This window comes from Manis javanica, chromosome 4, assembly GCF_040802235.1.
Source record: "Manis javanica isolate MJ-LG chromosome 4, MJ_LKY, whole genome shotgun sequence".
Taxonomy (NCBI): domain Eukaryota; kingdom Metazoa; phylum Chordata; class Mammalia; order Pholidota; family Manidae; genus Manis; species Manis javanica.
This window is the reverse complement of record NC_133159.1, coordinates 13,056,242-13,072,287: the sequence shown is the minus strand read 5'-3', so window position 1 is coordinate 13,072,287 and position 16,046 is coordinate 13,056,242.

Here is a 16,046-nt window from a genome sequence, read left to right as displayed (position 1 = left end):
GTCTAGGAGAAATTCTGTAGTGTTTTTCAGTAGTATTTACTTGAAACCCAAACTTGTTTGTCCTCAGAACCCTCTTTGCATAAATACCTATTAACATCTTTTGTAAGAGTTCAGTATATGATGCGATCGATGGGAGATGCTGCTCGGACCCTTAGACAAGCCTCTTGATGTCCTCCTGGATTAAGTAGCAGTAGCAATAATAGTAATATAAGAAGAAAAATAAGAGCAACAGTAAAGCCACTGCCATTGATGATGCTCATTAAGTGCTTACTATGTGCCAGGGACTGTTCTAAGTGTTTTGCTTGTACCAATTCATCGACTCCTCTCCATCACCCTATGAGACAGAATAAACAAAGAAACTGAGGCACCGAGAGGGGAAGCCCCTTGCCTAAGGTCACAGTGCTTTTATGTATTTCTGAGACTGTAAGCAACATGAGGATACAGACAACAGCTGATTCATCTCTGTATTACTTGTGTCTAGCAGGTGATAAGTACTCAAGAAAGGGATGGATGGATGGATGGATGGATGGATGGATGGATGGATGGATGGATGGATGGATGGATGGAAAGATGGATGGGGGAGAGAATGATTGGAAAGATAGATGAACGGATGTGAGAATTATTGAATGGATGGATGGGTGGGTGGATGGATGGATGGATGGATGGTGGGTGGATGGTGGGTGGGTATGTAGACAAATGGATTAGAGAAAGCACCGGTGGATGGAAGAGCCCATGGATGGAGGAGTGGGTATATGAATCAAGATTAGAAAGCATCAGTAAGATTTGTTACTTTTCCTGTGTAATTGAATTTGCTAAGTACCTGGATTTAACAGGTATCAGTCATAGTTAGAAGGTGCCAAAAAAGGCAGTCAAGCACAGAGGCTAAAAGCATGCACTGTACAGTTGGCTTGTAGACCCGAATCTCAGCTTTGAAAGTCAAGAAAATGACTTTTGGATGGGTGGAAGGAAGGAAAGAAGGAGGGAGGGAGGTAAAGAAGGCAGGGAGGGGAGGAGGGAAGACTTGCTGTAAGCAAATTATTTGACCTCCCTGTGCTTTGTTCCTCATCTGTAAAATGAGGATAAGTGCCAACCTCATGAGTTGTGCTGATTGAATCAGACTACACCTCAAATGAGGCTGGCACTCAATAAATATTAGCTACAACAACTATTACCCATGGACACAGCCATATGATGCTAGTATTACCCTCACTCTGTGGTTCCTTCTTTCTATTCTAGCTTCCTGCATTCTGCAGTGGAGAGAGATGAAGACCACAGGGTCAAGGTCTCAAGGGATTCAGCAGATGGTTGCCATGACCATGAACCAAAGAAAAAGGTCAATGTGATGGTATCTGCAATCACTTCTCTTCTACAGCATTCAGCGGCACTAGCCGGTCCCCAAGAGACTGGACTCTTCTCTCCACCATTGTCAAGTTGCCCAGGGCTTGGAGCAGCAGCTTCCCTTCCCTTACCTAGCTGCAATACCACACGTAGACAACAGGTGGCGCCATCTAATATGTGATTTGTTCCATTTTCTCAACCTTTCAAATTTGAAGGCCTATATTCTGTAAAACCTATCAGCTTCCTATTTCACGAATTCATTAAGCTTCAGTATATTCACAGTGAGAAATGCTGTCACAAAATATGTATAATTAAGTCCGTAGTTAGTCACAATTGTGTGATGGGTCCATAATACTATGGATGAGGAAATCGCGACCCAAAGCAACATTGTCAGCTCCCTGTATACTTGCTGTTTGAGGTGAGTATTGTCTGCACTGTACAGAGAAGTAATGCTCTCTTCAGCTGATTCACTTGTGTGTCTTTAAGGTCCCCCCAGGTCTTTAAGTAAACCCTGGAAAGTCTGGGCCCATTTCTCTTTGCTCCTTGGCACCTCCAATGCCACCCTGCTCAGGCCTGGGTCGCATGGTGCTAGAGGGGCCAAGAAGCAAAGAAGGACAGCTCAGCTAGCCAGACTAGTCATTTAGCAGTTGGGATATAATGGTATTTGTAACTAGAGTGCTCTGGTTAATGACAAAAGCCATCCGATGAAACCTGATAGGTTCCTCCCCACCCGATCAGCTCGCTTTCTGTCTTAGCTTTCTAGGTCCTGCAACATTTCAGAAAATCCCAATTCGATTTATAGTACAGTTGCTAATTTTGTTTCTCTGGGCTTCAGAGTTCCTGTTTATAAGAGGCAAAAGGCCAGGCTAGCTCGCGGCTGCCCTGACCGATGCTGTCTTACCTGGCCACCTCTCCCTTCCTTCTGTTCATCTCTCCCTTCCTGTGACACTGAAAACGCAGATGCCCTGTATTTGGTACTGAGCAAGGACTTGGGAGACTGGTTTTCTGGAGGAGGTGAGACCTGATGCTTTGAAGGATGCCTAAGAGCTAGATCAAAGCAGCTTCTGGGGCAGAGCCACATGTGCAAACCCTCATGAGCATGCATCAGAGATTGCCATTCAGGGAGCAACAGGTGGTCCGGGAAGGCTGAGGCCAGGGGTGTGTAGGGAGGCAGAGCTGTGAGGGAAGGCAGTCAATGCAAGGGACAGTAAAGGAACAAAATGACCTGGACATATCTGCCCACCTTGAGAGTCTGTGACTCTTGACACGAGGTCTCTCCATACTGAGCAGTCCCTTCCCTGCCTACAGAGGGAATTTTATCTTTGTTGGAGCCTTTACATCTCTGAGGAGGTCTTCTCCTTCCTCTCCCCAACTCTGATCTGTAGACACAATCCCTCTGCCCCCTTTACCTCCTCGCCAGTCACTGACCCTGCTCCCCTCCCTGTCTTCCTATGTTGCCTCTGTTCTGTCCACACCCAGCGCCCTGTCTTTCTTTCCATTTATCCTGTCAAGAGGGTGACCCTGCAAAGAGGCAGCTGGCGATTCAGGCTGGGATATTTCCATGGAATTGGAGAATATCAAGCAGCACAACGGAAGGGTTCCCCAGTCCTCAAAGTTACCCATATTTTAAGAGGGGCTCTAATGGACTGCGGAAAACATGCAGGTGTTGTTAAAGCTTTGTATGACTCCAAGGAGGGTGCCCAGGCATTGGGAGCATGACAGCCCTATGGGGCACAGGTACAGTAATGCCAAACCCTAATGCTGTTACTCTGGTGTCCCAAGTGAACGGTTCTGATGGGTCTCCATCCTCACCATGGACATAAGGCCACGCATGTGCATTGGTCTTCTCCTCTGGACCAGATGCTGGGCTGGGTGTCAGGGACCTGGAAACAAGAGGACAGAGTGTGTGCCCTTGAGGAACTCACAGTCAGCAAAGATGGGTGCCCATCAAGGTGCCAAAGCCCCAAGACTGGGGCTGCCCACCCTGAATCCGCTCACCTGGCCTCTTTGCCAGTGCAGGCCTGCACCCACCTGCTTGCTCCACTTGGTTCCTCTTTCCCAGATGCCTCTTCAGGCTCCCATCTCCTGCTGCACCCCAAGGCTTCATCCACACAAGCTTCACTAAAGGAATTGCACCCCTGTGTAATTCCCTGGACCTTATTCTGCACATAAAGTGCGACGCTCACCTACCCACACCCCTGGTCACCTGGGCATACCAAAGGCTACAGGCTGGTTGGAACATCCCCCTTAAAACCCCTCATTGACTCTCCATGGCCTGCAGACCACAGCCAACACCCTAGGAACAGCTTACAGGGGTCTTCACCTCCCCGCAGGCCCAGCTCTGCAATTGTTAGTGCTCATCAAGCTCGCTCAGTTCTAGGCCTTCATAAGTGCCCTTCTCTCTCCCTGAAACGTGATTGCCCCTCCACGCTCCCCATCTGCCTCACTCCATCTCCCTTACAGTTTACATACCCATCAGACTGGCTGGCTCCTACTCGTGCCCCAGAGCTTAGTTTTAGCTGTCACTGGTTGGGAAAGCCTGACTTAGGAAGTGCCTTCTCTGTGCCTGCCCCAGGGAATCAAAAGCGTGGTGGTAAGGTGGGCAGAGCAAAGGGAAAGAGAGGGAGGGAAGGAGCCGGAAGTCCCAACCTAGAGCAAGGCTCAGAATCAGCATCAGGACAGAGTCAAGGTAGCACTGCAAGACTGGGGACCAGAAAAGATGCTAACTTCTCCAGAGCGAAACCTTTTGAGGGCTGCCTTAACTGGACCACCAGCAGAGGTGTTCTTCCTTCCTCCAGGACTGGTTAGATCACTAAAGGCTCCCAACACATTCCTTTAAAGGAAGAAGGGGTACCTGGTGGAACGTGGGGTTCGGGAGACTAGAAGGCTGGAGTCCCGGATGACTGCAGGCTGGCTCTCAGGGAGGGAGGTTCAGGGGTGCATGCTGAGGGGCCCCCTCTCCCATCTGGATGGTCTCCTCTGGCAGGACCAGCTGTTTGGCCCAGGGCTGCTTGAGGGCCATCCTGGGTGCCTGGGACCATCACCGTCCTGGCTTCTGCCTCCAAGACCAACACTTACTTATCCAGATAATTAAATTCCACCTCCTTCCTGCTGCCCCCTCGCAATGTCAGGAGGAAGGGAGCCTCTCCCTGAGAGCCATTCCTTGCGGCTGTTCGATAAGCCCCATATTTCACACCCCGAAGTGGCTGCCTTTCAGTGGTGGGTGAAGTGGTTTTATTTTTATCGTGCAAGCAGGCATATAAATATGTACGAGCAGCTCAGAAGCACTTTAGGGTCTCTGTGGAAGCCGGCTCAGTGCAAGTGTGAGGGAGCACTAGTCCCCGGCTCTGAAGGTGCCGCTCCTTCCAGCCCTGGCCCCATTCGCCTTGGGAGGGTGCCTGCCCCCCAGAGATGCCTGAGAACAGGGCCGTGCCTTGGCAAACTTTCCAGAGCGAAATTTTAAATGTAAAAGAAGAAAAAAGGACCTATCTGGATTCCCACCTTAGCTCTGCTACTCACCAGCTGTGTGACTTCAGATAAAGCCCTTCCCTTCTCTGGGTCTCCGCATTTACACCTATAAAATGGGGTTAATTGTGCCTTCCCTGTTAGACTCCCAGGTCCTTTTTAAAGAACTGATATACTGAAGAAGTTGCGATGGGCTCGGAGAACTGTAACGTACAACCTAAGAGGCTGATCATTATTCGTCCCCAGCCATTCATTTGCAGCGGGTTAGTGAAAGTACAAGACAGAGTCTGGTAATACAGGCAATGGATGCTACAGATGTTACAGGCTTCCTCACCCATCATGGGAGGAGAAGGGAAATAGCATTTATTGACCTCCTGGGTGCTTTACATACATTATCACATTTAAACATGACAGCAACGCTGCTGGGGAGGTGTTATTCCCATTCATTGATGAAAAAGCTGAAGTTCAGAAAGGTTAAGATTGAATGTGTGTGTGGCCACAAGGCTAGTGTGTGGGCAGGGAGCCCCGCTTGGAATGCAGGCCAGTGCCAGCCTTTCCTCTGGTGGCCATAGGAATTGTCATCTCTGGGTGGACCCCCTGCCCTAAGGATGGTCCAGACACTCATGCCAGGAGATGTGCTGTCCCGTGATGGGACGGCTGCCTCTCAGTGAGGCTGAGCTGAAGAGGGAGCACGTGGTCCTGCAGGAAGGACCGCTACAGCTCAGGTCCAGCTTTTATCATGCAGTCTGAGGCAGAGAGAGGATGGCTTTCATCTGCCAGGCCCCCAGAGTCAGGGAGAGAGGAAAAACAAAGGGTTCGGGCTGGAGGGGAGTGGTGGTGGAGAGATACACCCAGGGAGATGGGTTTTAGAGCAATTACAGCTCTCTGATGGCCAAGGTCAGAGGGTCAAAGGATGCTGAGTTCTGGCCTCTCATCTCTTAAACTCACATCCAGCATGTGGGAGATTAGGAAGGCATCAGGCTGCTTTTCCCCAGGGGCTACATCATCCCTGAGGCCAGCCGGAGGACTGAGGGTCCAGGGACTCCATGCCTGCCGCCTTCTTCTCCCCTCAGGGCCCTCTCAGCCCGGGGGTCCTGGGTAGGGAGGCTCGGCAGCCGATGAGGAGTCACCCAGACTGTATCTCAAAGGTCCAGTGAAGATGCAAGCTATGAGGGCGAGTGTCAACTTTAAAGACCCAGAAACCAGGCTGGATTGGACACAGAAATTACCCAGCACCACCGACATCGGTGTGCCTGGAGGGAGACCCCAAGTGCCATAGAGAATGCAGAGGCCGACCTCTAAGAGAGGAAGGAGGTGGGCTGCGGAGCAGGGCGCACCACGGCAGTGGGGATGAAAGGGTCTTGGTGATGGCTAAGCATGGTTTACTGATGGAGAAAACCATCTTGATTTGTAATTGAAGAATTAAGCGAGGCTGTCAGATGGTGGCCTGTGTGAAATCGAGCAGGACTCACAGTCTGGAGAAATAGGCTGGCGGGCGTTGGATCACAAACCTGTTTTTTCCAGTTAGATTTTTCTCACTTTATTTCCTTACTTATGTATTTCTGTCTTTTTCAGGAAAGCTGGAAGCACCAGCCTAAGTCAGCGGTGTTAAAGAGTATCAGGGGGAATAGAGATGAGTCCACACTTGGGCTGCTAAGAAAGAGGAGAGGGTTGGCCAGGCTGGCGAGAATAGAAGCGAAAGCTGGAGGACTCTCCAGAGGTGGTGGGGCTCAGAGGCTGGGGGCAGATCCTACAGGTCCATTCCTCTCTGCCCAGGGTTATTTCCCAGAAGGGCTTCTCTGCTCCCCTCTGTCTCTCTTTTTTTTAAAATGTGTAATTGTGGTAAAGCGTACATAACACAAAAGTTACCATCTTAACAATTTTTGAGTGTACGGTCCAGTAGCAGTGTTAAGTATATTCACATTGTTGTGCAGCCAAGCTCAGGAGCTTTTCAGCTTGCAATCTGAAACCACATAGCCGTTAAACAGCAGATCCCCATTCCCCCCGCCCCTGGTCCCTGGCACCCACCAGTCCACTTTCTGTCTCTATTAATTTGACTAGAATCATACAGCATTTGTCTTGGTGACTGGTTTATGTCACTCAGCATAATGTCCTCAAGGTTCATCCATGTTGTAGCATGTGTCACAATTTTCTTCCTTTTAAAGCTGAATAATATTCTATTGTATGGGTAGACCACATTTGGCTTATCCATCCATTCACTGATGGGTCCTTGGGTGGCTTCCACCTATTATAAATATGGAGCTGTAAACATGGGTGTACAAATATCTCTTTGAGACCCTGCTTTCACTTATTTGGATATATACCCAGAAATGGAATTGCTGGATCACACGGCTGCTCCTCTTTAAGGAAGGAGGCCCTGTGGAATTGTTTGCTAGACACCTCAGCTACCTCTGAAGGTGGTGAGCCTGGCCAGAGAGGCTAGAATGCACACCTTAGACTGGAAGGCAGGGAACTCCTGACACCATCACTGGCTGCAGCAGACCGTTGGGGATTCACAATCCTCTGCCTGCATAGGTCCTGTGTCTCACAGGCCCCATGTAGACACGGAGTAGAGCTGGGAGGAATGATCCCAGAAAACCTGGAGCTACAGGGAAGACGGACCCAGGTGCCCTTGGCAACTGCTAAAAACTTCTAGGAATTTGGAGACTGTAATGGGGGGGCTAGTATATACACAGATAGCAGGCACATGCTTGCTGACTAAACGAATGATGGCCATTCCAAAATTCTAAAAAGCAAGTTCCACAGGGCTGTGAAATGTGGTTCTCTTGTTCACATGATGGAAGCTCAAGGAATGAACTGCTGAGGAAGCATAAAATTGTATCAAGTTGCTTTACGAAGGAAGAAAATCCAGAGAAGAAATATCAAAAACATGCAAAAAAAACTCTCCGTGGACCTTACTTAGGGCAAAGCAATTATCTTGGTAAGCAGGGCAACGGATGGCGAGGGGGAAGGGATGGTCCCACCCAGACATGGCTCACAGAGCAGTGCAGACAGAGGGAGACCAATCCACTACCAAGGGCACTGCAGGAAGAATTAAGAAACCTGAAAAGAGCCTCTCACATCCCACTGCATGTGTGCTTTGATCCAGACACTTTCTTATGTATTTCATTCAGCAACTCTGACAGCCAGGACTGTTCCCACTGAACAAGTTTGGACACGTAGAGGGACTGGTCCAAGGTCACACACTGGCAAAGGGCAGAACAGGGACATGAATCCAGGCCTAGCTCCAAATCCCAAATTCTCCTCTTTTCACCAGGAGATGCAGTCAGGAATGGCTTCCTGGGGGAGGTGACTTCAGCTGAGTTACACACATCTGCTTCCAAAGAAGAGGAAGGCTTTCCAGGTGGAGGGGAAACTACCAGCCTAATCCCAGAGATAGAAAAGAGCAGGGGATGTTTAAGCAGACATTTCAGGTGGACAGAGCATGGAGTACATGTAAAGAATGTGAGGAAATGATCATCTGGGCCCAGTCTTGAACCTGAGGCCAAGTGGGCTATGAAGATAGGAGTGACTGGGCTTGGTGCCGTGCTTCATCACAGTTCATCTGGCAGCTACTCACAGAGAGGATTGGAGGAGGTGAGCCTGAAGGCAGAAGGGGAGGTTGAAATGGCTGCAGGCATCTATCAGGCATCTGCCCAGCCTTGGTGGAGCTGACTGTCATGGGAAAAACAGACAATAAACAAGTTAACAACTAAACCAAAATGATTACAGGTTGTAATCTGTACCAGGACACAGGTAAATAAGCCCATGCGAACTGTAATAATGAGAGCATAGGGCAGTCAGGGAAGCCTTCCCTGAAGAGGTGGCAATTCAGTTGGATAAGAAAGATCAGAGAAGCTGGCACTGCAGGGAGCAGAGAGAAGACAGAGAAAGACCTCGAAGGGGAAGTGTGTTCCCGGAACTGGCAGATAGTGCCTGAGTGAGCATAGGAGAAAGCTGGAGAGGCGGTGGGTCCAGGAAATGGGTAGGATTTGAGATTTTATTCCAAAGCAATGGGAAATCATTGGAGGGCTCTAAGCAGGAGAATGATGTGATCTTATTTGCATTTTTGAAAAATCTCTCTGGCTGCTGTGTGAAAATGGGAAGGAGGGGGGTCAGTTGGAGATGACAGAGGACACCAGTTGGGAGGCCACTGCAAGGGCCAGAGAGAGCTGAAGGTGACCAGGCCAGGGCGGTGGCCACAGGAGGGGGCTGGCTCAGACTGATTCCAGCGGGGAGGGACCAAGAGTGAGAAGTATCCTTTGAAGAAACACTGTTTCAGAGGCAGGTGACAGCTGGGATAAAGTACTGCAAAGTTTGACCCTGGCAGCAAATCCAATTTTCACACATCTCCTTCTGGATGGAATTTGCCTTCCCTCAGACGGGAGGTCAGAGTGAAATGCTGCAGTGCAACCAGAGGCTTCTCTGGGTGGGGAAAGCTTTCCTGTGGGGATTATTCTGGGCTGCAAAGCCCTGTCTGGACACTCAGAGGAGGAAGCGGGGAACAGATGTGCCAGACATTTCTCTAGGTGCTGGGGGTACAGGAGTGAAGGGGCAGACAAAGGGCCCCCTGCCAGTCTTTCCCACAGGCGGCCCCCAGTCTAGCTGTGGCAGGACACCCTGACATGGCCCCCAGTCATGACCGCCTCCCGGTGTTCACACCTGCCATCTCCCCTCGGGTGTGGGCTGGACCTAGTAGCTGGCTTCTAATGAACAAAGCAGGCAAACGTGATGGGATGTCCCTTCTTAGATTAGGTTACTTAATAGATTGTGACTTCTGTCTTGCTGGCACGCTCTCCGGCCCTTCCTTGGCCCCGCTCCGATGAAGCCAGCTGCCTTGTTGTGAGCTGCCCTAGGGCGAGGCCCATGTGGTGAGGAGCCAAAGTGGGCAACAGCAGGATGATAGCTATGAGGGGCTGAAGGCGCAGTCCAACAGCCCGTGAGGAGCCGAAGCCCGTCAGCCACAGCGGGAGCAAGCTCGGGAGGGATACCAGGCTCCAACTCCAAGTGAGCTCCGGGTGACTGCAGCCTTGGCCTGCTGCAACCTGAGAGATGTTCTGGGCCTGAGGACCCAGGTAAGCCGCCCCTGACCCCTGATTCTTCTGAGACAGTGAATGTAATTGTTTGAAGCTACTCAGTTTTGGGGTAATTTGTTATGGAGCAATGGATGACTAATGCACTAGTGAACACTGATTAAACATTTAAAGTGAGCTTTACATGCACATGTTATAGGGGGTGCATAACACTACTCCCTCATTTTATAGATATGCAAACTGAGGTACAACAAGGCTAAGTAACTTACCCAGGGCCACACAGCTCAGCAGTGGCAGAGGAAGGATTCAAACGGAAACACCTGGCTTCAGAGCACGTGCTCTTAAACCCCACAACTGATGAGGGGGGGTACAATCCCTTCCCTGGGGCATGCCTAGTCTGGTGCAGGAAGCACTCTCTATATATTGAGGGTGCTGCCATCTACTCAGAAAGATGGCTTTTTCAATCTGCTTTGCATCTACCTTTAAGTCAGCCAACACACCCCCACGTTCTCCAACCACAGAGGACTTTTCAGAACTGTCTTACCTCGTCCTGTCTTTGGGCTTCCTGGTTTTTTATTGTGTTTCCCCCTCAAAACCCAATCCTTTGCGTTGTTTCCTGATTTATACATTCCTGAATTTACTCCTTGGACCTAATTCTGGATCCTGAAGCCCTGCAAGGCCTGAGCACTCATTACGTACCAGGCCTTTATTATATACTACAAACATGATCCTATTTAATCATTTTTTTAAAAACCATTTTACAGATGAGTAAGTGAGGTCGAGAGACATGAACAGCCAGGTCTCGTGGCCACTAGCCAAGAGCCGTCTCACCTGCTGGGCTGTGCTGCCTTCCTGGTCTGACCCCACGTTGACTTGAAGTTATCCTGGATGTGACAACTTCCAAGCTTCAGGCTTCTCCCATCCCTGGCAGGACTGTGTGGCTGGCATGCCCTGCAGAGTGAGCCGTGCCTAGGAGCCATGTGGGGAGGTCTCTCTGATCTCCCCACTAGCCCAGCACGCGGTTCCAAGGTTCCAGCACCTAACGGCACCTATTACATCTTTGTTGAATGAAACAAGGAAGCCTGCTCACGAGGCAGGCACAGGGGGCACTTTTCCTGTCCGCCCAGAGTATCATCTTCCCTGAGCCTAGCAAGGCCCCATGCCCTTTGGAAAAATTAACCTTCCATAATACGTGGGTCTATGGAACTGTCACAATGGCTCCGCCTTCCTCTTACCAAGGGGCAGGCGGGGAACCAGCTTCCTCTTTAGAATCTGAATCTTGAGCAGGAGGAGAGCCTAAAGCAGGCAGATGTTGCAGCCAGAGCCCTGCCTCTGCTCTGGCTTCCTGGTCTCCCAGCTGGAACTTGACAGACCTTCCTACTGGCAGCCAAATAGCCCACCTGTAACCCTGGCCCCTGGAGAGCTGCCCAGGCGGCCTCTGCCTTTCTCACCAGGATATTGGGTCCATAAGCCAGAGGCTCCCACAAAGTGGGCAGGGTGGAGTGAGGTTTGTCTGTCGGCATCCTCCCACTGGGCTCGGGGTAAGGATCCCTCTATGCCTGGCCTGATGTCGAGGGGCAGTCCAGGGGAAGGAGACGCCGGGAGCCCAACATTTCCCCCACCTCCTGTGAGACTCATCACCCACACACCACCCCCTGGAAATCTTCACTTTCTCCCTTTCTCCCAATCTTCTCCAACCTTATCCCCCTACCCACCACCCATCCCAAAGAAGTCTGTGTACTAATGAGCTAAGTAATAAGATGGCAAGACTATAATTCCTCATTAGCTCAGAAGAGATTCCCTGCAACATGACCGATATGCATCTACAAGGAAATTAACTCCAGTGCAAGGACTCCCTAATCAAGATTAATAAGAGGGTGGGGGAGGGAGGAACATGGGGCCCAGAGCCCTCCATGCGTCTCAGGAGCCCAAGGGTGTGTGGTGGGAGTGGAAATGGAGAGGTAAAAGGTCACAGGGCCAGTCTCAGAGTTCAAGGCTCTGTTCTGTCCCTTTTAGACAAGATGGCCCACTGAGTGAATCAGGATATACAGCCTACTGAGTGTGTGCCCAGAGATCCAGAGACCAGGTACCAAGGTCTGTAAGGTGAAGTTCTTGCTCTTAAGGGGCTCACAGTCTGATTAAGTAGATGGTTATAGTACAGGATGCTGAGTGAGTGGATGCGGGGAAGAGATAGCGTTTACTGAGCACTTACTTGGTGTCTGGCACCCTCCTAAGTGCTTAACACGTATTAACATCTTTAATCCTTACAACACAGCTACCACTGGCCTCAATTTACAGATGAGGAAACTGAGGTATGGAGAAGTTAAGCTAGTTGGCCAAGGTCACAGAGCTAATGAGATGGAGTGAGAACGTGAAGCCCATTGGTACACCCCTGGAGCCCCAGCTCTTAGGCACCATCTATGGGCATCAATGGGCACACTGTGGCAGTGACTGGGGCTCAGGGGCACAGGGCATGACAGGAACCCAAGAAGTAGCCCTCAGTGCTGCGGTAGGCAAGGTTTCAGAGAGCAAGAGCCTTTGAGATGGGTTGTGACAGATAAACAGAATCTCACTCAGTGTAGTTTATTGACGATTCAAAGACTTATTCATTCATTCATCCCGCAAAAAAAGTGCCAGACTCCAGAGGCAACACTGCAAACAGTGGTGAACAAAAATCCACACAGATGGGCTGGCATGAAATAAGCAGTCACACAACCAGTGTACCCCAGGGCTAGGCCTTCTGAGAGCAAGGGCTGCCTTAAAATTATGCCCCCAGCAGATGTCTCACCCTAGTCCCAGCCCTGGCCTACCCTCGCCCTGCTGGCCGGGGCTGTAGAGTGGTGAGGCCCCATTCATGAAACCAAACTGTGCAGCTGGAGTTCAACCTGTAACTAAATATTCATGTTTTCCAGGCAACGCTCAGGCACTTGCAGTGCGTTCTGCTCCACACTCCAAGTTTCCAGCTCCTTTATGCACTTGGCCAACACAAGACAAGAGACAAGACCACCGAAACGTGTGCCGTTTTTTATCCTCCACATCCCACAAAGTGTCTAACTTACCCATCTCACCACAAGAAAGTGACAGTCCTGCAGTTTGGAGACGATTCTCCATCACCTTCTTAAAGAGGCTTTCTGGCCTTTTTTTCTTGTCCTGAATGTGTTACTACCCACTGAGCTCAAGAGAACAGACTGAATACAACGCTTCACTCTGGTGGCCATACAACCCTTCAGCACTCCTGAGGCTTGGAGGTGAAGAACCGAAGGCCTAGAGGCCTCATGGAGCCCAAGAAACACTCAGTTCTCATGTGCCTCAAACATGGCCTTTCCTGCCAAGTTCTGGGCATTATTAAGATGCAACACCCAGGTGAGAACTGGCTAAAACAACTGCGTTCATGGCATCATGGCTGTGTCTGCTGCCAACTTCCCTGTCTGTTCCTGGTGCATCTACCCACCACAGAAGGTCACTTGGCTGCCCTACCCCACCTTCTTCCAAGTCACCACATCCTACTTCTCACCCCCTTTTCAATGGAGCATCTTGGAGAAGTCCAAGGGGGGAACTGTGGTCTCAGATGACCTAGTGAAGCTAAGAGAGCAGTGGAGAGGGTTCCCAGTGACCCCATCCTGCCGGGACACCCTCATGTAATCCCCTCCCCTTGAGTGTGGGCTGAACCTAATGACTCACTTCTAGTGCGTAAAAAGGGCAAAAGGGATGGGATGTCACTTCTGAGACTAGATAACCAAAGACTCTGACTTCTGTCTTGCTGGCATTTTCTCTGGCCCCAACAATGCCTGCTGTGACGAAGCCATGTCATGAGTTGCCCTATGGAGAGGCCCACATGGCAAGGAGTTGAGGGAGATCCCTGGATAAGAGCTCATGAGAAAGTGAGGCCCTCCATCCAAAAGCCCACGAGCAGCTGAACCCTGACAATGATTGCTTGTGTGAGCATAGACACAGATCCATCCCCAGCCAGCCTTAAGGTGACACCACAGACCTGGCCGATATCCTCAGTCAGAGGACCCATCTAAGCTGCACCTGGATTCCTGACCCCCAGAAATTGTGATATAATAAAAGTTTGCTGTTTTAAGCCTTTGAGTTTGGGGAAAATTTGTTACATAGCAGTAGATAGCTGATACAGGACATGAACAGGAAATGGAACAGTATATGTAATAGAAGATACTCCACAGGAGCACAGACCTGAAAGAAACTTAGCCACACATTGTAGAAATGAGCGCATTTATAGGTAAGATAAAGCTCCAATATAACTGATCTGTGGCTGAGCTGGGTCTGGAAAGATAAATGGAAGTTAGATCGTCTGTCCCTATGTCCAGAACTCTTTCTGCTGGCATATGAATTGTTGAAGGTTGCCATTCAATTTCTTTGAGATCTTAAATACGGACTGAGAAAATGCTCATGTCTCTCACTGAGGATGGGTTCAAAGATGTTCTGTTTGTATCAGGACCTGTTATGTTGGACAGACCCAGGATGCAGGCCAAGTGTGGTGGATCTGAGATATTTCTGTACCACAGGGATTTTCAAAGTACTGTTTGTAGCTCACCAGGGGATCCTGAGGGTCACATGGTAGGCCATGAGCAAATTCATAAGGCAAGGGGGGGGGTTTTGTCCATTCTTTCAGGCAAATGGCTTAGGTTCCCACGAGCTTTTGTTTTGACATCAGACTAAGACCTATTTATTATGAACCTACTCCATGAGTTATTATTAACAGTGGCCATCAACTTGGCACTAAGATTTGTCTTTCTTTTAAGAGATCTGGCTGCCCCACACACTCGATAGCATCACAAGCTCCTACTATGCCTGTGCTGATGCAGAGCATGTCAATTCCCCTGTTTCAGGAGGGACAGGTGCCCTGCTGTCAGCAGATCAGCAGGGTGGTCTGGAGTAAGCTGTGGTTTTTAATTGCGGCTCTCCTTGCTTGGTAATTAGCAACGCCTTCTACTTTCACTTAACTATGTATCAATTTCGGTAGGTTTGGTTAACTTCACAGTGTTCGGTTAACCCTACTAGGTTTCCAAATGTGCATGTGTTACAGTTAAAAATGAGTCATCCATGCATCCATGGCTAAAGCAAATGTGTAGCATTATATGGACGGTGATGTTTTACCATTATCACCAACTTCATTTTTTTAATTCATATTTTCTGTGCCTCCAGATGCAGTTCAGATGTGTCCCCTTTCATGCAAAGACCCAGCAGGATTAGAGCTCTGCCCATCCCCCTGGCTTCATCTCCCACCTATTCCTTGAACCTTCTTATTTTTTTTAAAATTTTTTATTAGGGTATGATTGATATACACTCTTATGAAGGTTTCACAGTGGTTACTACATGTACCCATATTATCAAGTCCCCACCCACACCCCAGTGCAGTTACTGTCCATCAGTGCAGCAAGTTGTCAGAGATCCACTATGTCCCTTCTCTGTGATACACTGTTCTCCCCGTGACCCCCCACACCATGTGTACTAAACATAATACCCCTCAGTCCCCTTCTCCCTCCCTCCCCACCCACCCTCCCACACCCCTCCCCTTTGGTAACCACTAGTTCCTTCTTGGAGTCTCTGAGTCTGCTGCCATTTTGCCTGAACCTTCTTATTATGAGCTGAATTGTGTCCCTCCCACCCCACCAAATCGATATGTTGAAATCCTAACAACAGAGTGTCTCAGCATATGACTGTTTTTGAAGAGACTGTCTTTAAAGAGGTAATAAAGTTAAAATGAGATCATTGGAGTGGACTCTAATCCAGTACAACCGGTGTCCTTCAAGGACCAGGAAATTGGAACACAGACACACACATACAGAGGGCAGACCCTGTGAAGACACAGGGAGAAGATGCCATTTATGAGCCAAGGAGAGAGGCCTCAGAAGAAACCAATCCTGCCCACGTTTTGATCTCAGACTTTTAGCCTCCAAAATTAGAAGACAAAAATTTCTGTCATTGTGGCCACTCAGCCTGTGATGCTATGGTATGGCAGCCCAAGGACAGAGACACACCCCTGTCTGTGGTTCTTGCACACAGCGTGCGGTTGGGCAGCAGGGGTGCATCGTAGGGCCACATGCTAGTGCAGCAACTCAGAGTACAGCTTTGCAGCCAGGGTCCTTCTGCTGGAATCCTTGTTCTGCTGCTTATTAGCTTATTCAAGTCACTTGACCTTGAGAGTCACTTAGTCTCCCTGTACCCCTATTTCCCATCCGTGAAATG